Genomic DNA, 27581 nt, shown 5'->3' on the forward strand with positions numbered 1-27581 from the left:
TAACTCTAATTATAGTTGATTTCAGTTGCAGATTTCACTGTAATATTGCACGTTATGATGTCTTTTACTATAGTTCAGATATGCAAGTGTTATTGCCGCTTTTATTGTACTGTTTCTAATTGTTTACAACCTATTAATAAGCATTGTCACTTGAGTTTGCATAGATGCAAACTTGTGCACTAAGTTTATAGTTCTCAGACCTTGTTTTTACCACTATATCCCTCTATGTAATGTGCAACTTCTAACACAATTCATCTTTTTACTGAAAACAATCACAGCTGTCAAGCGCTGTGGAGCGAACGCTCCTCAAGAGCCAATGCGCACCCTTCATTCGACCTGACGTTTCTTCTCGGCTGCTCGCTACTGCTACTGCTACTCACTTATCCATTTAGCAGTGCAGCTAATCACAGCATAATGACTAAACGAGTGCTGTGACTCAGCAGGAAATGGCCAATGTGTTTAACATCCCAGTGGCTTCATGACTCATGGCTTTACTTGGCAAACGCGCTCACGCAGCCCAACCGTGCGCTAACTGAACGCACCACAGGAGGTTTCCCACAGATGGCAGGTGAAATGGGGGGGGGGGGATTTCTTCACGTCTTCCAGTCTATCGGACGAATGTTTCTTTTGGACATTTCTTTTCCTTGCGTTTTGTGCGTCAGACTTTTCAGAACGTTGAATATTTGATTTTAGCATAGCTGAATTCCAGCAATTCCAGCTTTGTTGACGATCCAATTCTGTGTTTTCAGCAGTTTCTGCCTTAATTTCCATTTTGCATGTGTTTAAATTTCTGTGGTGTTTTACCAGACATAAAACCAGCTAACATAGAGCAGTCTCAGAATGTTCTGGCAAGGTTCTCTCAAAGTTATGAGCAAACGTTCCAGTAACATTTATAGAACGCTCATTCACCGTTATCCGGTCTTTAATCGTGTTCTCAAAATGTTAGCACAAAAACATTATTTATACATCGTTCATGGAATGTTTTTTTTTTCTGAAACGTTTTAGTTGGACGTTCATCTGACATTTTTTAAATGTTGCTGCCTGTTTTAGAATGTTCAGAGAACATTCAAAAGTAACATTCCAATAATGTTCACAAAATAGAATGTTCCTTTAGAATAAATGATTTTAAAACATTTAATAAACTGGATTCAGAGAACATTCAGAATTAACGTTTTCTTAACTTAATGGGAAAACGTTCTTAGAACAGAGTTGTGTTCAAAGTGAGGGGAGGTCAAGCCGCAATGCATGCAACAAGATGCAAGACATAAAAATAAATCTTAATTGGTCGACAGTGTAAATATAACTCATGCAACACATTAATTCAAATGAAGTGCAGTACGACACAACAGTGTCTTGAGGCCTTGGGGAGCCAGGTTCCTGTGAACACTAGCTCCGTTTTAGACCTTTTGAAAATGTTCATCACCTGTAGTGTTCATTACTTTACAACAAAGAAGGACTGGTGAGGGATGGCAGCGTTTAAAAGGTTTTGGACAGATTGTGTATGCTTCATCGAGGGGTTAAATGTATCCTAGGACATGCTGTCTAGACAAACGTCTTCCTTTAGCTACAGTGAACGAGTTGAACTAGGATACACCTGCATCTACAGGTGAGCGACAGAGACGTCCGTCAGGATGAACTGACCATCCAATACGGTGTACAGCGTCATTCTGGTTGGGTTGCAAACAGCCTGGAAAAACAAGGTATAATACAAATAATAAAATTAAACTTACTACATACTCATGTAACTACAAAAAATGGGTTGTTTTAACCCAGCTAATGGGCTGGCTTGCCTAAAATGAACCTAAAATATGTTGGAAATTAACATTTATTAATATGTTTAATAAATGAACATTTATTAATAAGTTTAATGAATATTAATTAAACAAATATTAATTAAATTGCTTATTAATAAATGTTCACATTTTGATTGTTATTGTTGCCTCTAGTAATTATGTGTCTGATTTTTAATTTCCAACCTATTTTGGGTTCATTTTAACCCAGCGATTGGGTTGTTTTAACCCAGCGAATGGATTGTTTTAACCCAGCGAATGGGTTGTTTTAACCCAGCGATTGGGTTGTTTTAACCCAGCGATTGGGTTGTTTTAACCCAGCGAATGGGTTGTTTTAACCCAGCGATTGGGTTGTTTTAACCCAGCGAATGGATTGTTTTAACCCAGCGAATGGGTTGTTTTAACCCAGCGATTAGATTGTTTTAACCCAGCGAATGGGTTGTTTTAACCCAGCGAATGGATTGTTTTAACCCAATGACTGGGTTGTTTTAACCTTTTAACCCAGCGAATGGATTGTTTTAACCCAGCGATTAGATTGTTTTAACCCAGCGAATGGGTTGTTTTAACCCAGTGAATGGGTTGTTTTAACCCAGCGAATGGATTGTTTTAACCCAATGACTGGGTTGTTTTAACCTTTTAACCCAGCGAATGGATTGTTTTAACCCAGCGATTGGATTGTTTTAACCCAGCGATTGGGTTGTTTTAACCCAGCGAATGGGTTGTTTTAACCCAGTGAATGGATTGTTTTAACCCAGCGATTGGGTTGTTTTAACCCAGCGAATGGATTGTTTTAACCCAATGACTGGGTTGTTTTAACCTTTTAACCCAGCGAATGGATTGTTTTAACCCAGCGATTGGGTTGTTTTAACCCAGCTAATGGGCTGGCTTGCTTAAAATGAACCCAAAATATGTTAGAAAATAACATTTATTAATATGTTTAATAAATGAACATTTATTAATAAGTTTAATGAATAATAATTATAGTTGTGTTAAATACTGCATGTTGGGCAAACATTTAACCCAACCGCTGGGTTTGTCCATTATCAATTCAACTTGGGTTATTTTTAGAGACACATTTCTGATTTCTGATACTTTTGTGGAAATGATACATATTCAGGATTTTTTCATCAACAGCATTCATTTGAAATAGAAAACTTTTGTAACATTATAAATGACTTTACTGTCACTTTTGATCAATTTAATGTGTCCTTGCTGCATAAAAGTGTTCATTTCTTTCAAAAAACACATTGTTGACATAAAATTCTCTGCATCAAATGTCAAATATCGCATATTTATGCAGCTCATGTAATAGTATTTTTGCACAATCTACATGGCTCATCACTTGCAAAAGTCCCAAATGAAATAGTTTGCATTAATATTTGTGATTTGCATGCTGTTTGTTTGGGAAAGGTATTGTTTTCACATTCAATTCAGCGCAATATGAAATGCGGTTTGTAGAATTTTTTGATGCATGTTTGGTCTGACACAAATAATATGAGATTGTGAGCTTGGGCTTGCCGCTGATGTTTGTACTGGCAGGACCGGAGGATGTTTTTCCTCTCCTTCCACTCCCTGCCAGACTCACACGACACATTTCAGATCTGTTTGTTGTTCTGAGGCCTCGTGCCATGTACGTTTTACGATGTTTAGGAAATTATTATTTTTTTTCTGACGTTTGTGGTCCGCTGCATGAGCTTTGCATGATAAAATATTTTTCTTTCGCTCTGTCTGTTTGAAACGTATAATTAGCAATTAAGCCGATGCCGTTTTCTTGGCAAGCCATCTGACTTGTAATATTTCCCCCTCCCAGAAATGATCCTGGTGCGCTTTTGATGACCTGAAGTTTTGTTCTCAGAAGAAAAGCAAATATAGGATATTGATCTACTACACAAAACGACAGCGCTCTTATTGCCTTTTTCAAATAAATTACCAATGCAAACGCAATGACCTCGGGGAGCGCCTGTAAATTGCGTTTGCGAAAGATTCATTTCTTGCTCTGTAAAGCTCACGGTGAACCGAATCCCCCGACCGCATCTGTCGCCCCCTCGACCGTGACCTCTGATCCCTGCGTGGCGTGCCGTGAGAAAAGCGTCCTGCGGTTTAAGCGGCTCGCTACAGTCTGTCATGCGTTCAGCCATGGGAATCCTTTGTCGTGGTTTGGTCTGCATGGCGGGGCCACAGCTGTTTTGTTTTTATTTTGGACGATGAGGAGTTCGGGAACTTCACCTTTTGCCAACATTTAATTAGAAAAACAAGCGTGCTTTGAAAACGCTTGACTGCCATTAGGATAAACGCAGAAACGTTTTAGTTTGGATGCCATATTTACTCATCACAATGCCTAAAAATGTGTTTTTGTATATGACATTTCTTAGATCATCGCCAGATTGAAATGAAAATGTCATTCACTCACCTTGATGTCGTTTCAATCCTGTCAGACTTTCTTCTGACTTCATTACGGTCACCTTTTGTGATCTGTGAGGGGGGAAAACAGCATGAAATTAAGCCAGAATATTCGTTTTTAAAAAGAAATACCCCTTGTGAAAAAGAAGTTCACTTCAGCATACTATTAAAAACAGTACTTCTTAATGAAAGAATACAATTAAATGCAAACTGAATGTAATTTTTTTGGGCACTTACACTATGTAACGTTTTAAAGGGTTAGTTCACCCAAAAATGAAAATTCTGTCATTAATTACTCTCCCTCATGTCGTTCCACATCTCTAGGACCTTCGTTCATCTTCAGAACACAAATTAAGATATTTTTGATGAAATCCGATGGCTCAGTGAGGCCTGCATTGACAGCAAGATAATCAACACTTTCAGATGCCCAGAAAGCTACTAAAGACATATTTAAAACAGTTCATGTGACTACAGTGGTTCAACCTTAATATTATAAAGAAGAGAGAATACTTTTTGTGCGACAAAAATAACAAAATAGCGACTTTATTCAACAATATCTAGTGATGGGCGATTTCAAAACACTGCTTCATGAAGCTTCGAAGCTCTACAAATCTTTTGTTTTGAATCAGTGGTTCGGAGCGTGTATCAAACTGCCAAAGTCACGTGAACTATTGAAGTTTCAAAACACTTATGACGTAACGAAGCCTTGTTTACTGAAATCATGTGATTTTGGCGCTCTGAACCACTGATTCGAAACAAATGATTCGTAAAGCTTCGAAGCTTCATGAAGCAGTGTTTTGAAATCGCCCATCATTAGATATTATGGAATAAAGTCGCTATTTTGTTATTTTTGTCGCACAAAAAGTATTCTCGTCGCTTTATAATATTAAGGTTGAACCACTGTAGTCACATGATCTGTTTTAAATATGAATTTAGTAGCTTTCTGGGCATCTGAAAGTGTTGATTATCTTGCTGTCAATAGAGGCCTCACTGAGTCATCGGATTTCATCAAAAATATCTTAATTTGTGTTCCGAAGATGAACGAAGGTCTTACGTGTGTGGAACGACATGAGGGTGAGTAATTAATGACAGAATTTCATTTTTTTGGGTGAATTAAAGCACAAGAAAAGATCATTAAAACGTAATGATTTAAAAATGTGATTTAAAGACTTTTATTTTGACATTATTACAAAGTGCACTTTTTAAAAGTCATGATTTCATTAATACACACACACACATATATATATATAAAAATCCATCCTGCTGTGTGACTCATTTGCAGCTTTACATTGTGTTTATATAGAGTGTGATTTCCTCTTGCAAAGACTGACTGTTTTCATTGTGAAGTGTTTTCTTCTTTTCTTCTTTGAGGTTTGTCCGGCCGGCCTGATTCAGTTTCTTTGGTGTTTGAGAAGTTCATTTTGTTCTGCTTATGTATGTAGGGTGAAGCCCCGGGTCAGGAGTGGGTAATATTTAACCAGTGTAAGAATTCATTAGGGTGGTGGAAGGGTTTGGTGAACGTTTTGTACTCACACTTGAACAAAAGCACACTAATGCACATGCACACTTTTTTCTTCAAGGGCTATTTTCAGAAATTGTGTCCTCATAAGATCAGCAAACACTTCTCACATACATGCACACAAATATTAATCAGACGCCAGCTCTTACTGTGATTTTAACATTTGAAATGTAAGAATTATTTATAATAATAATAAATAAGTACAATAATATATAATATTAAAAATACAAAAAATAAATATAAAATAATATTTAAAAGAAAATATTAAATATTTAAAATGTTCAAAATAAAATAAAATAAAATAAATCCAGATTGTCAATGGGGTCTCTGACTTTTGCACCCCTCTGTACAAGTAGATGTTATTGTATCAGAAATAGTGGTGTGTCTCTTTAAACAGCGAGTGCACGGTTAATTTCCAAATGCAAAGGGAGGCGGTCAGGAATGCAAGGGAGTTGAACATTGATAGAAGATGAATTGATATTCATAAAGCATAATGTCTGAAGTAATACTCAAAGGTGTGAACACAGTTATGGAGAGAGCCGTGCGTCTGTCATACGGGACGCTTTGAGCTGCCAACACAGATTATTAAACTCCTCTTAATGTATATATCTCCCGGGGGTCGAAGGTCAATTTGCTCACGTTCAGTGTAGCAAGAGATGGGCTGAATTTGGGAAAGCATTCTAGCATACTACTCTTAGTAGACGTATTATCTCTGCGTGTGCGTGTATGCTAATTTTCTGTATGCACAGAATACATTGATGATCTACTACTTTTGTTGTGTTGTGCATAAAATAAAGTATACAATAAATCATACTGCAAGGAATACAATATCTCACAATGCAATGCACTTGATCTTCCATGTCCAATGTGACAAATGAACTGGAGATAAAAATACACAATAATCACATTAATTTTCAAGAAAATAATATAAAAAAATGAATATTAAGTGGTCACATAAACAGCGTTCATTTAATATAATTTATTTACATTTATGCATTTAGCAGATGTTTTATCCAAAGAAGAATACTTTTAGTATTTATTTATATTTTGAATGAGCTTTTATCATTTTAATTTTTAGTAATTTTGTTATTTTGTTATTTTTATTCATTCATTTTTTATCATATTTTATTTACATTTTTTTATTCATAGCTTTTTTTAATATTGCTACTTAGCTTAGCATTTTATTTCAGTTTTAGTAATTTTAGTACTTCAACTTAAACTTATTTTATTTCAGTTAGTTGCCAAGGAAGCATTTGTTTTTTAAGTTTATTTTGTATTTATTATTATTATTATTATTATTTTATTACAATATCAGAATAATCAGCATTGAGAGTACAGGCATGATGTGATAAGAATAAATAAAATAAATAAATAAAAAGATAAATAAATACTATAACAGATAAAACAAAATAAAAATAAATAAAATATATAAAATAAATAAAAAAGACAAATAAATAAATTAAACAAATAAATAAAACATGAAATAAAAATAAATAAATATAATAAATTAAAAAGATAAATAAATACGATAAATAAATAAATAATACATACATTAAATAATAAATGAATTAAACAATATAATAAATAAATAAAATATTTAAAATAAATTAAAAGGATTAATAAATTAATTAAACATGTTAAATAAATAATTAATAAATAAAAATAAAAAATAATGAATTGAATAATAAAATTAAACAATATATAAATAAATAAAACAAAATAAAATAAATGAAATATATAAAATAAATTAAAAAGATAAATAAATAAACAATAAATAAATAAATATATAAATAAATAAAAATAAAATATATAAATAAATTTAAAAAGATCAATTAAACATGATAAATAAATTAATTAATTAATTAATTAATTAATTAATTTAAAAAAAGTTATACAACAGTGGTCTCAGAATTAAAATAACACTAGGTAAATACAGTAGAATTTAAAGATACATAGTAAACTTGTAATCAATGTCAAGACACCTTAAGGGATAAGGGACACCTTCCCCACAATATGTGAATTGAATCAGATTTAAGTTTCAGATTTCCATGTAATATTTATATTTTAGATTATTTTTGATCATTTTAATTTACAATATCAGCACTGCATGTAAAGAGGTCACTTTGCGTACTTTTCAGCAGTTTTTTAAAGACTAGTATTCCATCCCAAACTCAGCCAAGAAAACAACTCATCATTCAGAGACAAAATATTAAAAAGAAACAAAATGTTCCAGACTAGATAGTTTGTGTAAACATGCCTTATCTGTGCATCCACATTGCTTTATTAAATTTTAGTGGCAATGGGCCTCAAAAGATAATCTCATAAGCATTAATTAATTTATTATTATTTTATATATTTTTGCATTGTTCCACCCCAGTGTTTTATTTCTATAAACGGCAGTTAAACACGTTTGTTTTGAATTGTAGGTCACAGGTTATTTATGTAATGTTCGCTCAGGGCTTTAGACGAGTAACTCCTCCGATAAACTGATAACCTGAAAACAAACGTTCGATTAGTCCTGTGCTTTTGTCTGGACGTCAGCCTGTGTGTTTGGGTTGAAACTATCCTGGCCTCCAATTCATGAAATGCTTTTGGTTTTATTGTTTGTTCCAAAAAGCAGATCCATCTTGATTATGTTAGTTTACATTTGAAAGGCTGGTTTTAATGTTTGAAGACGAATCTTCAGTTGAATGATGTTTCAGCGGTGAACGTGACGGCCCGTCATCTGTTATTGGAAACAGCCGGGAAAATGTTGTGTCAGATTACCTAATTGAAAGCATCCACTACATTTGTCTGTAAGAAGGTGACGTGCTTCAAGACAGTACGGCAGACTTGTTAACACTGGTCAAAACTCAGCCTGACAGTTGTTTATTTGCACATGTGAATCTGATAAATGAAGCCGCTGTGATTTAGGAAGGGAGAAACATCAAAAAACGTCGTAATTTTTAAAGTATTTAACAGAAATGAATTTCTGGGGAAATGTCTCCGGGCATAAATAAAAGAGAATTGTGAGGAACTATCATTTATTTTCATTGACAAATTAGTTTTTTCTTAATATTTTGCTTACTGTAAGTAAGAAGAGAAAATAACCAAATGCGACTAAGCATTTGAAAAAGCAATTAATAAATTGGATTATCCAAAAAAAGTATAACCATTTAAAATCCACATAACCATTTAAAATGGTGGTTGATTATGATTTGACTTTTTTAACTTTAGTTAGTGTATAATGTTGCTGTTTGAGCATAAACAACATCTGCAAAGTTACGACGCTCAAAGTTCAATGCAAAGGGAGATATTTTCTTTTACAGAAATTGCTTTTTAAATGGCTGGTAGGAACTACAACGAGCTTCTTCCCGGGTTAGTGACATCACAAACCCTAAAATTTACATAAATCCCGCCCCTAAGAACACGCAACAAAGGGGGCGAGGCCATGTTGGGCTGCTTTAGAGAAGAGGAAGAGTTGTTGTAGTAGAGTGTTGTTGACATGCCGTCATTTTACGTCGGATTTGCACAAAAGATTAACAAAAGATTACCTTTCCCAACTAATCCTAAACTAACTTTTCTTCACGGAATAGTAAGAAAAGCCCTCTTTGTGGCACATGCTAGTCGATGAGTTGAATCAACTCCACAGCAACTACATAAATTTATCCACTAACCATTCAGAAACGTCCTAAAAATTGTAACTTCTTCCTGAGTTTCTCCATCAGTGTCTGACTCCGGTTTGAACAATGTAATGGCCTGTACACACCGGGACGAATATCGCATGCGCTTATCGCCAGCGTTTTTCGAGATGTTTTTTGTGATCATACCCAAACGATTTTCACTGGCGATGCGCAGAGTGAACGTGCAAATTCACTCCCTGACAGTATATGGCGCTTGTGCTTAACGGTAGTGCAAATATGATATTAATAAAGTTAAAGAAGATAAAAATGCAGATATAAAATGGCATGTATGGCATACATATGACATATGAGAGATGGTAGTCAGAAACGGTAGTGCAAATAAGTCACAATGACAGTAGTGCAAGTGAACGGTAGTGCAAATAAACATATTTATGAAACAGACATTCTCAACTATATTTCTTGAATGTAAAAGAAAAAAACAAAACAAAACAAAAAAAAAAACAGTAAAAATACAGAAATAATAGACATCTATTGGTGTGGCCAAGAACGGGTCTTCCTCATCTACTTACTTCCTCTGCGTCGTCTTGGTATCAATGTGTGCTAGGCAAGACCGTTTTGTGCTTGAGCGCCACCAAGTCGTGTTTAACTGTAACTTCAGCAGCTCCATGCACGTGAACAAAGTTTTTGCCAGTTTTTAACGTGGCGCTTTTAAAACGACGCTTTTAAAATGACGCTTTTACGCCTGCCGTTTTTCACGTCGGTGTGCACACTCACACTGGCGCACTTTGTTTAGTCATGAGGCATTAAACGTCGGCGATAATCGCGCGCAATATTCATCCCGGTGTGTACAGGCCTTAAAGCTGAACACCTTCACTGACAATCCTCATTTTGGCTGCGTGAGATTCTCCAGCTTTGTTGTTGTTGAGCGACTGAAGCGCGAGCTGTTAAAGCTCCGCCCTCTTCTGGAAAGGGGGCCGGGAGCAGCAGCTCATTTGCATTTAAAGGGACACACACAAAAACGGCGTGTTTTTGCTCACACCCAAATAGGGGCAAATTTGACAAGCTATAATAAATGATCTGTGGGGTATTTTGAGCTGAAACTTCACAGACACATTCTGGAGACACCAGAGACTTATATTACATCTTGTGAAAGGGGCATTATAGGTCCCCTTTAATAAAACCTTCCTACATGGGACACAATTTCCAGCAAAAATTACTCAATCTCAATATGTTGCTGTCATATAAAATCACTCAAAATTTTAGGCATATCGCACATTCTTAAGGCACATTCACACCAAGGACGATAACGATATCATTAAAAAAAAAAAACGTTCTAAATGTAAAAGAATAGCAGAGTCCACACCACAACTATAACGATAACGGCACAGAGTAACAATATCGTTTCAGAACAAGCTTTTCTAACTGATGAGCGATAAAAACACAGACAGCCAATTAGAATCTATTCTGCTTTAAGAGTTTGAGCTCTTTAAAGCAGGATGGATTCTGATTGGCTGTCAATGTTGTTATCATTCATCAGCTGGAAAAAAATGTTTAAAGTGATTCCAACAATTCTGTCCCATTATCGTTATAGTTGTAGTGTAGAATCTTTGAATTAGAATGCTTTAAATGCTAAAACGATATCTTTATCCTTATAGTTATCGTTCTTGGTGTGAATGGGCCTTTACTCTTGGCTAACTTTTATTTTACACATCAACTATAATCCCAGCTAACAAAAATATGTTCTAAGAACATTTTGCTAACGTTCCCAATGTTCTCGGAATGTTCAAAATGTCCAGTTTTTTTTTTTAAACATTTAAAAACGTTCTTGGTTATGTGAATGTTGAGGGAACATTCCAATTTATTATTCTACAAACATTATGGGAACGTTACTTTTGAACAAACATTCTGAAACAAGTAGTAACATTTAAAAAACGTTAGAGGAACGTCCAACTATAATGTTTCAGAAAAAAACATTACATGAACAATGTATAAATAATGTCAAATAACGTGCTAAAGTTTTGAGAACATTATTTGAACTGTACTGGAAGAATGTTTGTTCATAACTACCTTGCCAGAACGTTCCCTGTTAACTGGGATGCCAGCTACAAGAAATCAAAAATCGAGTCCCCCCCCCAGGGATCGGGTCTACTTTAGGACCTAGGCGGTAATGCCTGATCAAAAGTTGTTATCGCGATGTCTTGACTAATTATAACCTATTTAACTATTGTATATGATGTTTATTACATTAAGTGCACAAACAACATTAAAACGCATTTAAACTATATAAATCATTATGTGATTTTGCAGGAATTGCCATCAGGCGCTAAAAATACTAGCCATTAAAAGTCAGTTGAACCAATGGGATCACTCAGGGTCCGAGAGGAGACCCGATTCCTGGGGGGACTCAATTTTTCAGCACACCTGTTGTAGATGACGGCACTATGGTCACGTATGCATGACGGGTTCAAACAGTGGGTGTCCTCATCTCTTCAGACCTCTACTTCATCCTTCAAGCAGCAGGGGATACAAAACACATCGAATTAATCCGACTCGTAAAAACGGGTCGTCTGAAAGGGTTTTGTGGGGACTCAGAGAGGGGGTAATGCTCAGTGTTGTCTAAAAAGCTTTTTCACAGTGAAAACACGCTGATTACGTTATTGTTGAGTGGCTTTTGATTCCCACACGAGGACCTAATGCATCCCCGAGGAGACCTCCATTAACCGGCACAGCGGGGATTAAACCTCCACCTCATCAGAGTCTCGGACCCTCAGCGAATCACGGGAAACGGTGGTCCGGCTCTTGAGCGCTTTTGACCGTTGCGCCTCTTTCTCGTGGCTGAATGTGGGGTTCACAGTTTGTTGTTCCAAAACAATGCGCAGGGGTTGGATGAATGAAGAGTCTTGCGTTTTTTTCTGCGTTGTTTTCCCCCTCCTTCTCTTCTTCTGCTCCAAGGGAACGTAATTAGAGTGGGGAATTGGACGGGAGGAGGCTGTGGATGGGGGTTGAGAATGAGAAGGCTATTATCCCGCTGTTAGACGTGAATGGAGAGACCCACTCAGACGGCACAAAAGGGACGAAGCTGAGAGGAGCCCTTGCTAAAAGAGACCCGGCTCCACCGGAGCCTCACTTCGGGAACAGATGCGACGACAAGTTTCTCTCCAAACGCTCTGACAGTCAGGGTTTATGTTTGTAGAGAATGTTAAGATAAAGAAATGCCGTTATACCTGAACGGGAAAACGTCTGTGGTGTAACTAAAAGTCCTTTCAAAAATTTTACCTCGTGAAGAAATGTCCTGGCCATATTTCACCCTAAAATCAAGAAGAAAAAAAAAGACTAAAAGACAGAAATGAGGTTTTCCTTGAAGGCTTTTTTTGCATTGTGAGATTATTTTCATGACATTAAAACAAATTCTCACTCTAATGCAAAATAATTAGTCTCATTAGTGTAACGTGGAAAATATTACTATAAAGCAAAACAAAATCTCATTCTTGTTACCATAATGTGGAAACAAATGTAATTTTTGTTATTCAAGAGCAGAAATATCTCATCAAAAACAACTATAAAGCAAAAAAGAAGTGTCATTCTTATTAGTATAATATTTAAAAAAAAAAAAAAGTAATTACTGTACGGTAAAAAAATAAACTCATTCTCGTTAATATAATGCAGGAAAGCAACAACAACAAAATGCATCACATATAACCGTCACTTGGGCGTAAGATGACGGTAAAAAAACATACTAAATTCATATTATACGAATTCATACAAATTAGCCACCAATATGTAAAATAGTTATGAATTGCCATGAGAATGTGCTGCCATAAATTAAAGGTACACTATGTAACTTTTGGCCCTCTAGCGGTTAAAAGAAAAACTATGTATTTTTCAGAAGAACGTTGTTTTGGTTGTGCTTGACTTTGTTTTCTGCGTGACTGTGGATGAATATGGTTATCATAGTGCTCATAAAACATTCACTACTTAAGAGATATAACCAGTTTAGATGGAAAGGATCTCAAGCTGACTAGCTGAAGATGTTACTGTAGCTTTATCCATTAATAAACACGGTACTTCCTTGAAAGCAGCGCTTCAACAACCATAATGAAATGATCCTTCACAACAGATAATGCTTTACAATGAACTCTGTTAGCGAGCTACATATAATAAAAACGTCATTATCTCCACATCGCTTTTACAACATTTCAAATCCCTCAGTTCTCGCCATCTCTGAAAAAGCCAAACTTATGTTGATTCTTGTTTTATTACGAGCTCTTTTTGCCAGCAGACTGTCCTCTGTTTGGCGTTTGTTTAAAACGGGTGGAGGTTGGAGAATTAGTGGCTCCATGTCAACCTTTCTTACTCATTGTGATGACTAACCTGTGCCACTCCCACACCAGACACATGTTAAAGTAGCCGGTGTAGTGACAAACCCCCGAAATCGGGTCTCCATTAGGACCCCAAGCGTTCCCATTGGTTCAAATTACTTTTAATAGGTACTCTCTTTAGTGCCTATTTACAATTCCTACAAAATCACATCACGATAAATGCCGTTATAATGACCATTTATGTCTGTATTAGTTAGCTTATGTACTAGCATAGCATACAGATACCCGATTAGCCTGATAGCATTTGCACTTACCCTACATGTATTCACAATCATCTTTAATGTAATTGTGTTAAATTGTTAAATGTCCAAATATTTCAGTTATGAATAAAACAAACTAATGATGTTCTATTCACTTAATAGGCTATTATAATTATTAATTAACAGGTAATCAATTACGTTCAATTGGTTTTATTATGCACTAATTTGTTTTCTTACGCATATATAGTAAGCTATATGGGTAATTTAAATTGGTATCATTCGTATATAATTAGGATAATCATTAACTGACAGTTTGGGGAGACCCGATTTTGAGGGAGGGCCCGATTTTTCATGACACCGGAGCAACTTTTCTCTATTTACGGATATGACGGGACAACAAAAACTTCTAATAGTCCTAAAAATAGACTTAATTTTTCTACATACAATAAATAAATACATAAATAAAGGGTGAAGTATGACCTGGACATGTTCTTAACAGTTTTCAGGAGATTCAGGTGTATTTTGGGCGGGAAGCCACTTGTAAGTTGGCAGCATCATCCAGCGTGGCCCTAAAAATACAGCGTTGTGTAAGTCAGCACTGCTGTTCAGTTTTTCCTCCATGTTGCTGGTGACACACTACAGAGCATTTCCAGAGAAAAAAAGGTCAGGTCTTACGCACGCTCACCGCACACATATCAGGAAAACACGTTACTGTGTGGCCAAGGGGTTAAAAAAAGACTTAGGAGAGGGAGAGAGAGGAACTTCCCTGAGTATTGGCCATTGCGGTGAACTTTACGATATGGAGAAAAAAAAATGGGGTGTCAGGAAAGAGTTATGGAAACCAAACGACAGCTGTTAATATTAGCAGCAAAGGAGAAAGGTCAGCAAAACAAACACAATAAACATACAAAAGTCCTCAATAAGTCATAGTAACAACACTAAAGAAATTGCTGGTAAATTTCATAAATAATTGCAAGAAGAAACAGTGTGAAAATGTCTGCCTAGTTAAGAAATGTATGTAAAAAGTTTTAAATAAATTCGTTTATATTTATATTAATATATTTTTTAAAATAAAGAAGTGTTTATTAGCTTATTAGTTTTTACTATGGTATCCAAAAAATTATGAAATTTCACAGGTATTGGCGTCAACTACTGTAGACTGGTTTGTCGACAGGTCTACAAGATTTGTCTATAACAAATCTTAGCTGCATGATTGCTACAAATGTAAACTGTATTATCACACATATATAATGTTGGATATACTTTATATCCAGCTTTATTCACATACATACAGTATACTCACGTAAATCGATACATACTACATTATCGAAAGCTTGTTTCCGCCATGAAATAAAAATATAATTAATTACGGGTTATAGGTAATTGCGAGTTTATATCTCACAATTCAGATTTTTTTCCCCTCAGAATTTCAAGATATAAAGTCACAATTGTGAGTTATAAAATCAGAATTGCGTGATATAAACTCGCAATTCTGAGAAAAATGTCTCGCAATTCTGACTTTATAAGACGCAATTGCGAGTTTGTATCATGTAATTCTGACTTAACTCGCAATTTTGACTTTATAACTCGCAATTGTGAGAAAAAAGTCAGAATTGTAAGATAAAAAGTCGCAATTACTTTTTAAATTGTTTTATTTAGTAGCTTCCATACTATATACCAAATCTCAGCCTGTATATATTATCAGCCAGCTCTAATGAAGATATTAAAGCTGCTTTGAAACAATGTGTATTGTGAAAAGTGCTATATAAATAAATTTGACAAAAATCTGTATTCTGACGTGTACAAAGTTTAACACATTACATTATCTTCAAATCAGTTCACAATTCTGTGGATTTCACCCCAAAATCAGCACAGCAGATCCCGTCTGGGCCTGTACAGTTGTAGTGGAATTGGTCTAACAGTGGCGTGGCATAGAGACCAGCCCTGTTAATAGTTTCCAAGCTGGTCATGAACCACTTCCTAAATGAAGCCTGTGTTTCTGACCCCAAGGACCCTGTCCTGTCTGGGGCAACAGAGCCGCAAACGCACACGTGCGCACCCGCTTAATGCATCTAGAGTCTGTAGGCCGCACACAAGTCATGGTGAACTGTGAGCGCTTCTCAGCTGCATGTGTTTCAACATCAAAATTACATTCATGACTGGCCGGTGTGGTCCTTGGAAAGGGGAATCATAAATGAAACCTCATTAAAGGAGCAATATATAAGAATTTTCATGTATTAATCACTTTTTTATTGACAGCTTGTAATGAAACGAGACCTTCCCTGACTTCGTCTATGAAAGCCTGATTGTTATGTGAAGGACTGAGGGAAAATCAAAAGGATATGACTTTAACGAGAGCCTCTCTTTCGTTCTGTGACACATGAAATGAATGCTTATACAATGTTCAGGATAAAACCCAAAGAGAAATTCTGTACTGTAATGTCAATGTGTCATGCAAAGAAAAGGGATTAATTCAAACTGTAGTCTCACATAGCCAGATCTATATATTCTATAGTCTCAAATATACTTGATAATAAAACTATCATAACAGTGTAATTTTAATTACCTCATCATCATCTGTCGACATGATGCCGGTGAATCACAGAGCTGGTGCAAACATATCCACATCGCTATCATCAGATGCTTTCTGAACTGCTGTTTTCTCATTATTGTTGCGTTTATTTTGTTATTGAGAGGAAAGCGCGCAGCACGTATTTACTCATTCATCTAAACGTCACTCTCAGCAGCGTGGATGGCATGTTAATGCAACCTATTTACAATTAGCATAAGCATGAGCATGAGCAATAAGTTGCGGGCTGCAGTTCACTTAACGGCCACCGGTGTCGCTAATAAGATGAGTATAGTCCGCTTTAGACATTCTACTAACTACAGTAGTAACTTTGCCAATACCAACTCTCATTAGAGTATTGGTAGACTATGGAAGCTTGTTTCCGCCACAGTATATATATATTGAGAATTTATAAAGTCAGAATTGCGTGATATAAACTCGCAATTCTGAGAAAAACGTCAGTCTTTTGTCCACTCAGAATTGGATTTTGTAACTCACAATTGTGAGTTTATATCTCACAATTCTGAGAAAAGAATTCAGAATTGCGAGAAAAAAAGTCTGTTTATGTATAAATGTATCGTGGATACATAAGAAAATCATCTTTTGCAGTGAAAAAAAAAAACATACTCCTAACAAATGACAACAAAGGACTCATTTGTGTCTCATTTGTATTTCTACTATGGAAGATTAAGAAAAAAATCTGAGACAAAGTCGACACTTAATTGAAACATACCAGAGAATAACATTACATTATTTAAATTTAAATGGCTAACAGCAAGAAGTCACCAATCGTTTTTGGAAACGGAGCTTATCTGGAGTCCAGGTGGTCTTTTTGTAGGCCTTTTGGAAGAAAAAGCACATTTGAAACTCTCTGAATGGCTCTACACCACCCAAACCGCAGTTTTAGGAGCCGTAGAGTCAGCGGTCCCATGCTTGCGTGGAGCAAATGCGATGGATTACCCGTGCTATGGTGGCCACTGGTCCCTCAATGCCTCAGACCCAACGGAAGGCCCCTGAAGGGATTTCCTGACCTTAGTTCAAAAATAAGGCGCTTTAACGACCGTTTCTCCAGCCGTGTATTTCAGGGTCTGTCGAGAGGCGAGGCCGCGTGAGTCAATGTCTCCTAAAGGGAATCGCCATGCTTGGATGACAAAACCACAGGGGTCCGTACCCAGTTAACAGGGAACATTCTTAGAACCAACTGGCTAATGTTCTGCCAAGGTTTTCTTAAAGTTATGAACAAACGTTCCTCCAGTTACGTTAATAGAATGTTTGTCAACTTGTGCCAAATGAGTAACCCCTTACACAATGTATGACGCAGGATGTAGGAGTATCGTAAGCTTAGACGCCTCTCACGGTCTAAACAAATAGGGCTGGGCAACAAACTCACGCTCATCTTCTCTTATATTGAAATCCTCTGACATTTCTCTTTAAAAATGATCATTTTAGATTTCTAATTCGTGACCGGTGTTTTGTTTTGCTCTATCCTCTGCACTTCCGCGTTCATCATTACGTCATGCGTCGGGTCAAGGGTTACTCTTCAGCCGCAAAACGATGTGTATGGCCGTGTGCCGGAAGCTAGTTATTAATTAGCTATTATTAGTTAATAAAGTTTTTTAAATATGGATATTTTTCTTACAAAAACCCATCACTTCACTTCAGAAGGCCTTTATTAACCCCCTGGAGTCGTGTGGATTACTTTTATGATGGATGGATGTGCTTTTTTGGGCTTCAAAATTTGGCCCCCCATTCACTACCATTATAAAGCTTGGAAGAGCCAGGATATTTTTAAATATTTCTCCGATTGTGTTCGTCTGAAAGAAAAAAGTCTTATACACCTAGGATGGCTTGAGGGTGAGTAAATCATGGGGTAATTTTCATTTTTGGGTGAACTAACCCAAGTAAAAAAAAACATTTTTCAAAAAATGGAAGTTTCGAACATTCAGAAATAACATTCTCATAACTTAATGGGAACATTAACAAAAACATTCTTAGAACATTTTTTTGTTAGCTGAGTAATGACTTTGAGAGAGCGGATGCAAAAATTTCTGCAGCTGATCTTACTATAAATCGGGGGACGAGATTAGCCGGTTGCACGTGCGTGCATGTCAAGAAAGAGTGCACCCGAACTGACAGAATCTGCTTTGCTTTGTGTATTTTCTCTTTCACGCCTGTCTTCCTCTCAGCAACCGGCGGTGTGGTAGATCTCTGTGCTTTGGCCTTCAGATTCGGCCGCACATTGCGTGAGACTCGATCGTTGCTCGCTGGTGTATGTGACAGAGGTCGTCAACATAGCATTAATTAAGACCCAAAAACAACAAAGCCCAAACAATAAACACCCGTCCGCAAAAGCCACTACTGCCTCCCCGACCCGACCGGGGTTCAGCCAAAGAAAGTAAATACAGTAATACGTTCAAGATTTGCTTTCCCTCCGCCCAGAGAGCAGCTCTTTGTGGGGCTTTAAGTGAAAGTGTTATTCAACAGATTCAGCCGTACGACTGTCATTGCACGAAGTGGCGTCGAAATGATCATGTTCCTGGCAGCGTTCCTCTGCAGATGTGCAGCTTGGCACTTCCAGTCATTTCTCAAATAACCACATAGTTGGTGAAATGGGGCAACTCAATAAATGGTTTCTTTTAGTACTTTTTAAGAAGTATTTTCTCACTATCAGTGTCTAAAACACGTGTTTATGCGGATATCTTTCAGCAGTTTCTGCACAGCCAGTACAGTTAAACCTTTAAACAACTCAAGCCAAGTTTTACGAAACACACGCTAATCCTAATGAATCACTAACTGGAAATTCGACAGTAGATTGACAAACGCTTTTGGGCGGCTTTTGAGTGCAGGTGCCGATGGGTTTTTCCGAGTAGACACTCTAAAAATGCTGGGTTAAAAACAACCCAAGTTGGGTTGAAAATGGACAAACCCAAATTTGTCCATATTTAACCCAGCTTGATTTATTTTTAACCCAGCATTTTTGTATAATCTGAAATGTTTTCAATTGGATTTACTCATTTATTCAATATTGTCACAGAGTTAAGTAGATTTTACTTAATTTATACCATTAAAATGTACAAAAATGCTAAATCTTGACATTATTTTCAGTGTGGGACATTTGGAACAGTTTTCCCAGCATGCATACTTTATAGGTCATATAGACAAGTGTGTAAAATGTCATCAAACTTCTCAACAAAATTCCCTTTTTTAAGTACAAATATCTAAAAAATTCTTAAATCAAGATACATTTACTCAAGATGTAATGCCAGAAGGTATTTTTCTGATCCCACTGGCAGATATTTGTTCTTGTTGTAACCTTAAAGTCTTTTATTTTGAAGATTTTTTTCAGAAACCAAGGCTTAATATCTTGTCATTTTTACAGCTCAATTAAATGCATCATGATTTAATAATGTTTAGATATTTTACTGAAAAACAAGATGGAAAAAAGTAAGAAAATCATGTTTTTTGTAGTGAAGATGGAAGAAAACGATTAGCATTAGAAGTCAATAGGTGTATGTGTGTGTGTGTGTGTGTGTGTGTGTGTGTGTGTGTGTGTGCTCTCTTTGGTCCTTTGGCTTGACTGCGATTGAATCACCTCATAAGTGAAATACCAAACCGGGTGCAATCGTCAACCGCAAACCAACACTGTGGTCCAAATGTTTTTCCAACATGGCATGTATTTATCCGAAACATATTGGGATTAAAAAAAAAAAAAAGGATTTTTCATTTTCATGACACTGGTAAGAGGGCAAAGGAGGTGACTGCTGGCCCGGTTAGCGCTCAGAAGGAACATGACTGCTTTGAGACCGCTTTACAATCCGCCATAGTACATGCCGTCGCTCGTTCACCGCCACCGAATTCCCGCTGGAAGAACAGCGTGTGACGGATCATTCCTAAAAAGTTATTCGCAGGTGCCAGAGCCTAAACTAAATGCTGCCATGAACGCATGAGTGCATGAAGCTAGAATTTTTTATCTAAAAACAGAGGGTCTGTTCTTTCTTTGGATATATTGCATGTTCAGATATTCATACAACAAAATATTCTGGGGACCATGAAAGTTTTGTGAAAATGATCAAAAATGCTGGTGGAAAGGGTTAATATATATACGTAATTATGCTTCTCAAGTAAATGTATCTTCTCATTTAAGAATGTTTATTTTAGTTGGACGTTCATCTAACATTTTTAAATGTTACAACTTGTTTCAGAACGTTCATAGAACATTCAAAAGTAACATTCCAGTAATGTTTGCAAAATGGAATGTTTGTAAATACTTTAAAAAAATCTGGATGTTTTGAAAGTTTAGAAAGAATGTTTTGATAACTAAATGGGAATGTTTTATACATTAATTTTTTTTTTCAGAAAACAAGACTTAACTCTTTCCCCGACACTGATGGAATTTTCCGGCAATCCATGTTTTCACTGTTATATGGTAGGGGGCGCTGTTACGCATCTTCTGAAAGAGTACAGAATCTCCAGATCAAAACACAGGCGAAGAAGAAGCAGAAACAAGCGACAGAAGCATTGCTTAAGCACATGTAACATAACGTGATCATCAAAAAACAAGTTTTTCTCAGCTTTTTTATCTACGTAATTATGCTTCTCAAGTAAACGTATCTTGATTTAATAATGTTTATTTTAGCTGGACGTTCATCTAACATTTTTAAATGTTACAACTTGTTTCAGAACGTTCAGAGAACATTCAAAAGTAACATTCCAGTAATGTTTGCAAAATGGAATGTTCCTTTTACATACGTAAAAACGTTTAAAAATCTGTCCGTTTTGAAAGTTCAGAAAGAATGTTTCCATAACTAAATGGGAATGTTAGCAAAATGTTTTTTGTTAGCTGGGATATTTTTTCTTGTTTTAAGCATACTTTTTTTTTTTTTTGCAGAAAATAAGATTTAACTCTTTCCCCGACACTGACGGAATTTTCCAGAAATCCATGTTTTCACTGTTATACGTTAAAATGCTGGCAGAAAGGGTTAATATCTACGTAATTATACTTTTCAAGTAAATGTATCTTCATTTAAGAATGTGAAGATATTTGCATTGGAAAATAAGTCAAAAATACCAAGTAAGAAAAACACATTTTTTGCAGTGTACATTATTATGCCCGTTTTTTCCCATTCGGATAAGGAGCATCTTCTTTGTGATTCCCGTCATTCATTTTCTCTGTCTATTCTCTAAAGAGTGCAGCGGGAGTCTGTCTTTCTCTCAGCCCTGAAAGAAAGCCGAGAATGGCCAGTGAAGTGAATTCAAAGTCGTTGATAGACTTGTCGGAGACAAGGTCTTTGCATCCTTGTTGACAAAGGTAAGTAATGAGAGTTGGCCGCGAGTCTGGAGGTTTCTTTACGGCTCTGGATGGTGGGGGGGCTCGCTTTGGCTTTTGTTGACCAAGTCAGAGATGCTTCTCACAGGCATCAGTGTGTCAAGATCGGTTACCTCTAACCACCGCCGATTGTTGGCGAGATGGATGGACCCTCTCTTTAGAGCCAAAATGGGGGAGCGTGACCGCACAACGACGGCTTAGAATTCTGGGAGCTGAATTCACGCTGCCAGAGAGCTGTGGGATCCATTGACCTGCGCGCCATTGTTCGACAGGTCACTTCCCTGAAACCGTAACCTCGGGGGCGATTACCATTGGAATGCTCAGGACAGCATTCCTCCTCGACGAGCCCATTGACTGGGATTGGCACTCGGCGCTGGGCTGCCGGAAAATTCCCAACGATTAGCTACCGGTCCATGGAGACAGGGTTGGCTGTCATGACCTGTGTCGGAGAAGCGATTCCGGGACTTATGGGAAAAGACAAGTCACAGAAGCTGCTATAATGACCCGTCTTGCACGTTGCTAAAGCCTTTAAAGGCACGTCACGACGGCCTATGAACGTAAACAGACATTATTGCCAGTACAGTCACATTTACATTACAGTAATGCAGAATCTGCATGGACATATAACTAAAACCAAAAACTTGAAATAAAATTACTAAAATAAACTTTGAAAATAAAATAAATTGAAATAAAATAAAAAATAAGTCGAAATAAAAAGAAAGAAAAAAATGAAATATGAAATAAGATAAATAAATAATGATAAAAAAACTTTTTTTATTTCAACTAGCTGTTACGGCAACATTAAAATTAAAATAAATTGAAGTTGAAATAACATAAAATAAAAATAAATAAAAAATAAATAAGTTTATTTTATTTATTTATTTCTTTTATTTCAGCTAGTTGCCATTGCCAAGGCAACATTTGTAAGCAGCTCACTAGGTAATAGAACATAATCAATAAAACAACAGAAAACAGCCAAATCGAAATGAACTGTTTGGCTTTTACTGTCTGGTGTAGCTGCATAAGCCTAAACACCGCTAATCAAAAACACAACCTTTCTTTGAGGTTTTCAAACTTTGCATTATGTAATATCTTAATTAGATCTTCTAGCTAATTGTGTGCATCACTGAATCTCATCAAAGTCAACAACACATCAAAACGTTTCTTGATTTAGCTAAACAAAATCTAACGTCATTAACACAAACCAAGCGAGAAGAATTCATCAAAATGACTTAGATCTGAAATTATTGCTGAAGTATTAGATGTTTACTTGAGTGAAGAATCACAGCAGCCACTTCAGAACAAACCAGAACATTGACAGGATTTTCTAATTTGGCAGTGCATTTCAAGTCTTCAATTTATTCACGCACCAAATTAAACCCTGCAACAAACTGAAAATCTGTCACAGTCACTAATGCGATAATTTAGAAAGAGTCGTTTCTTGGAGCCTCTTGCGTTCTGTGTCTTTCGTCCCCAGATCACGTCTGTTTTCACTAAAAATATTGATTGTAGAGGACAAGAAACTTTAGTTATAGGTCAAGAACATTAGGAACTTTCCACTTACTGTGCACCTGTTTAAAAACAGACGTCACACTGTATTTAATTGCAAGACACATCACTCAGAGATCGTGCTGTGCACAAGCAGAAACATGTTATTAACGCCGCCCTGCGACTTTATTAATAAAATAGCTTCGCTACTGAAAAGGTATATTATATTTCTCAGCAACGAGGGGGTAACATCGGCCCCCTTTCCAGAAGAGGGCGGAGCTTTAACAGCTCGCGCTTCGGTCGCTCAACAACAACAAAGCTGGAGAATCTCACGCAGACAAAATGAGGATTGTCAGTAACGGTGTTCAGCCTTACATTGTTCAAACCGGAGTCGACACTGATGGAGAGACTCAGGAAGAAGTTACAACTTTTAGGACGTTTCTGAATGGTTAGTGGATAAATTTATGTAGTTGCTGTGGAGTTGATTCAACTCATCGACTAGCATGTGCCGTCATGTTAATCTTTTGTGCAAATTCAGCGTTGAATTGACCCTCATTTGTGAAGCAGTCCGGCGTAAAATGACGGCATGTCAACAACACTCTACTACAACAACTCTTCCTCTTCTCTAAAGCAGCCCAACATGGCCTCACCCCCTTTGTTGTGTGTTCTTGGGGGCAGGGTTTATGTAAATTTTAGGGTTAGTGATGTTACTAACCCGGGAAGAAGCTCGTTGTAGTCCCTACCAGCCGTTTGTTTTAGTCCTTAAAAAGCGATTTCTGTAAAAGAAAATATCTCCCTTTGCATTGAATGAATGCAACGTTCTATTAATGTTACTGGAAGAACGTTTGTTCAGAGAACCTTGGCAGAACGTTCCCTGGGAAGCTTTTGTTTGAGTTAATTCTGCAGGTTTAAGCAGGACTTCCATCAATTACAGATTATATTATATAAACAATGATTGAATTATATGTAAAGACTCTCTTACAAGGGTTTTAACAGGCTCTTGAATCACTTGTGCAATATAAACCCAACATTTTAATACATTTAATCAGTGTCAAACCAAACATAGTGGTCCTGCTAATGTTTAGATTTCTGAACAAAGCGGCCGGTCCGGGTGGGACAAGTTTGCTGTGTGAAAGGCTTCAAACGTTCAGGATCATGTTGGCACGGATCTCAGTGCTTTTTCTCTGGCATGAAGCCTGTAATCTAGAAGATTTATGTCACTCACCGCCCCTGCGCTTAACAACCTTTCTAATATTCCAGGACATAAAAAATGTAATTGCCCCACATATCAGAGCTACAGAAGATATTGGTGTACTTGTTTCTGACCAGAAACACAAATTGGTTTCTATGGAGACGTTCACCACTTATACAATTTACAAACCAACTCACGGCTCTGGTTTGGCTTTTGCACGCGGGTGGAATCATCTGACTGCTATTTTGGCATCTGGTCCGAATTGTGGAATCCGCATGTCGTGTTCGGGTTCACATGCTCATCTCGCAGGATTGTGACGCACCTGGGTAAAGAGAACAAAACACAGTCAAGGGTTTTTCCTGCTGTCGGGCCACTAATGCAGACTTTTACTTTCCCTGCCATCATCACTGAATCACCACAAATATTATATACTTACCTAAAAATATATAAATTGTATTCATATAATTTATTTCATAATTTTTATATATATGTATATATGTGTGTGTGTGTGTGTGTGTGTGTGTATGAATATACTATCAGAATAATATATTTATATTTTCATTAAGTGTTTTTCCAACACAAACAACTGTAAAACAACATCCATATATATATATATATATATATATATATATATAAATTATCTGGTGCTGCTCATGTGGTAGTCAAAAATTACAGATTTTTTTTATTTCAATGGAATGAATGTACTGTATTTTAGTTCGATAATGTTTTTTATTTAATATTTAGTATTTTTAGAAGATTTTATGGTACTAAATTATATTTATGGAATAGTTATGATTCATTTATTATGTATTATGTGTTAATCACTTTTTGAGCATAGACCAGAAAATAAAATTACTAACTTAAACTGTCGTAAATCTTGAATGCTTTAGAGGAACACTTAAATTTAATCTCTTTTTAAAGACGACACTTGTCAGATTATTGCTGATGTGAAAAAAAGGTAAAAAAGTGAAAGTAAAAAAAAAAAAAAAAAAGTTTACGTTTATTATTATGAATAAAAAAAATACTATTTTTTACATTTTATATGAAATATATATTTTCCAAAACATGTTTTACTCTGAAACTGTGAGAAAATCAAAGCCATAAATCTAAACAAATTTGAGGTTGATATCTCAAAAAATGAGCTTTCAGTAAGATTTTGTTTGGGTGCAGTACCAAACGCTTCCACTAGATGAAATTCACTTCCCATTCATTTCCAATGGCTCATTTTTGACCACAAACTCTACAGTTTAATCTTTTCGAATCATGTCCATGAATTTTTGTTGCTCACATAGCAAGTGCCAAAACCTTTTGTACCATTCCAATTAAGTAAAAAATTCTAAAAAACCAAAACGTAATTGTTTTGGGTCAAAAATGACCGAACAGCACCAGAGAGTCAATATATTTATTTATTTTGCCATATGGGTCATAATAAAACTCTTGTGACTGCTCTAAATTAATAAACACGTTTTACTGGAAAATAATATGCTTATGGTGCAAAACCAGCTATAAAACATCAACATCAGCACAGTTCCCAAAAAAGCACAGAAACTAAAATGTTTACGTTCGCAAGGCATAAAAACTATTCATACATGATCAGCAAATCATTATGAACATAAGCAGCAGGCAAGTGACAGTTCTGTCAACAGACCCAAAACTCTTTCACAGGCCCTCAGGCCAAACCTACTGTTGAGCCCTGATGTGTTTTATGTCTTTTTCTGGTCTTTTCATGTCCCCTGTCATCAGAACAGATGCTTGCTGGGTTTCAGTCATGTCTCATTGTGGGTTCAGAGAGCTGTGTGTGTGTAGCTACGTCTGACTTGATGAATCTGTCAGATGCTAACACAGCTTCTCATTCACCACCGTCTGACAGATGTCGCTAATTTACTCATCCTGGATCAGATTAAGAAAGAATCATCACTCCAGACCTCTATTTCAGTGGCTTCTCAGAAAACTGACTTGAAATCAGTTCCAAAATCAGATACTTTATGATATTCAGATCAAGACACGGCCGAGCTGGGCCTCAGTCAAAAGTGTTTGTATGTTTATTTCTTCTAAGGCACGTTCGAGGACTTTTAGAAAACAAACTGCATCAAAACTCTTTTCACACTCTATTTGTCATTTTTCCCCCCCCCGAATCATAATTTCAAATCACGATTGCTGACATTTCAGGTCAACAAAATGGCCAGCTCTTTTGTCATGCTAATGCTAATTTCATAGCTATTATTTTAAATAAAACTAAACCAAATTTTCACTTTCAAATTTTGCAAAAACTGATTTTTACCTTGATGTTTCTTTGTGTATGTCACATTTGTCATCTCAAGCTCTTCACTGACATCTCCTTGGTAAACAGGCACTTTTGAACTTTTGAAAAAACTTTAATTAGGGATAAATGAGGAACAGTTATCTGGGTACAGTAATTTGTATTAAATAGGTATGAATCATTGTCAAAAAATAAATACTGAAATAGTTATATAGCGTGTATATATATATATATATATATATATATATATATATATATATATATATATATAATCATATGTTTTATATTTTTTTATTGTTTTATAAAATACAATGAAGTATTTTATCAGTAATATATAATTTTTATGATAGTTTTTCAGAATTTCGTATTTGAAAGTCATATTTCATGTTTAATATTTTTGATGCTGCTCTGATATTAAAAGTTCAGTTTTACCGCTCGTCAATGTCAAAATGTTTGAGATGGCCAATCAAATCAAAGAAGGCGGGGCTGTACTGTTCACACACACAGAGCCGTTGAACATGAATTTCAGCGCGACTCTTCATTTTTAACGGTACAAGCGTGTGAGGTAAGATGTAAGTAGCTAAACATCTAATACACAACAGCTGTTTTGATAGAAATGTTAAACGACTAACAGTTACTTGCAAACTACTCGACTTTGTCAAATTTCGCCGTTTTGAAATTAAAGTATAGTGTTCAGTACATAACTGTATGCGACGAGACAAAGGAATTGATATATACACGGATCTATACGGAAATATAGCCTATGTTCTAAAAACATTTTGCTAACGTACTTACGATATTTCTGCTAGTTATCTGAACCTTCATTTTTATAAAT

The 27581-nt window shown here is 36.1% G+C and overlaps 1 long non-coding RNA gene across 1 annotated transcript; it reads right to left on the minus strand.

Moving 5' to 3' along the window:
• LOC127507715 (uncharacterized) lies at window positions 1-26876 on the minus strand. Its single transcript, XR_007928414.1, has 4 exons — window positions 26768-26876; window positions 24684-24808; window positions 4201-4262; window positions 1-1687 (listed from the first exon to the last, which is right to left on the minus strand). It is a non-coding gene; the product is annotated as an uncharacterized LOC127507715 (long non-coding RNA).
• Window positions 26877-27581: the final 705 nt, after the last annotated feature.

Source organism: Ctenopharyngodon idella, chromosome 24, assembly GCF_019924925.1.
Source record: "Ctenopharyngodon idella isolate HZGC_01 chromosome 24, HZGC01, whole genome shotgun sequence".
Classification (NCBI taxonomy): domain Eukaryota; kingdom Metazoa; phylum Chordata; class Actinopteri; order Cypriniformes; family Xenocyprididae; genus Ctenopharyngodon; species Ctenopharyngodon idella.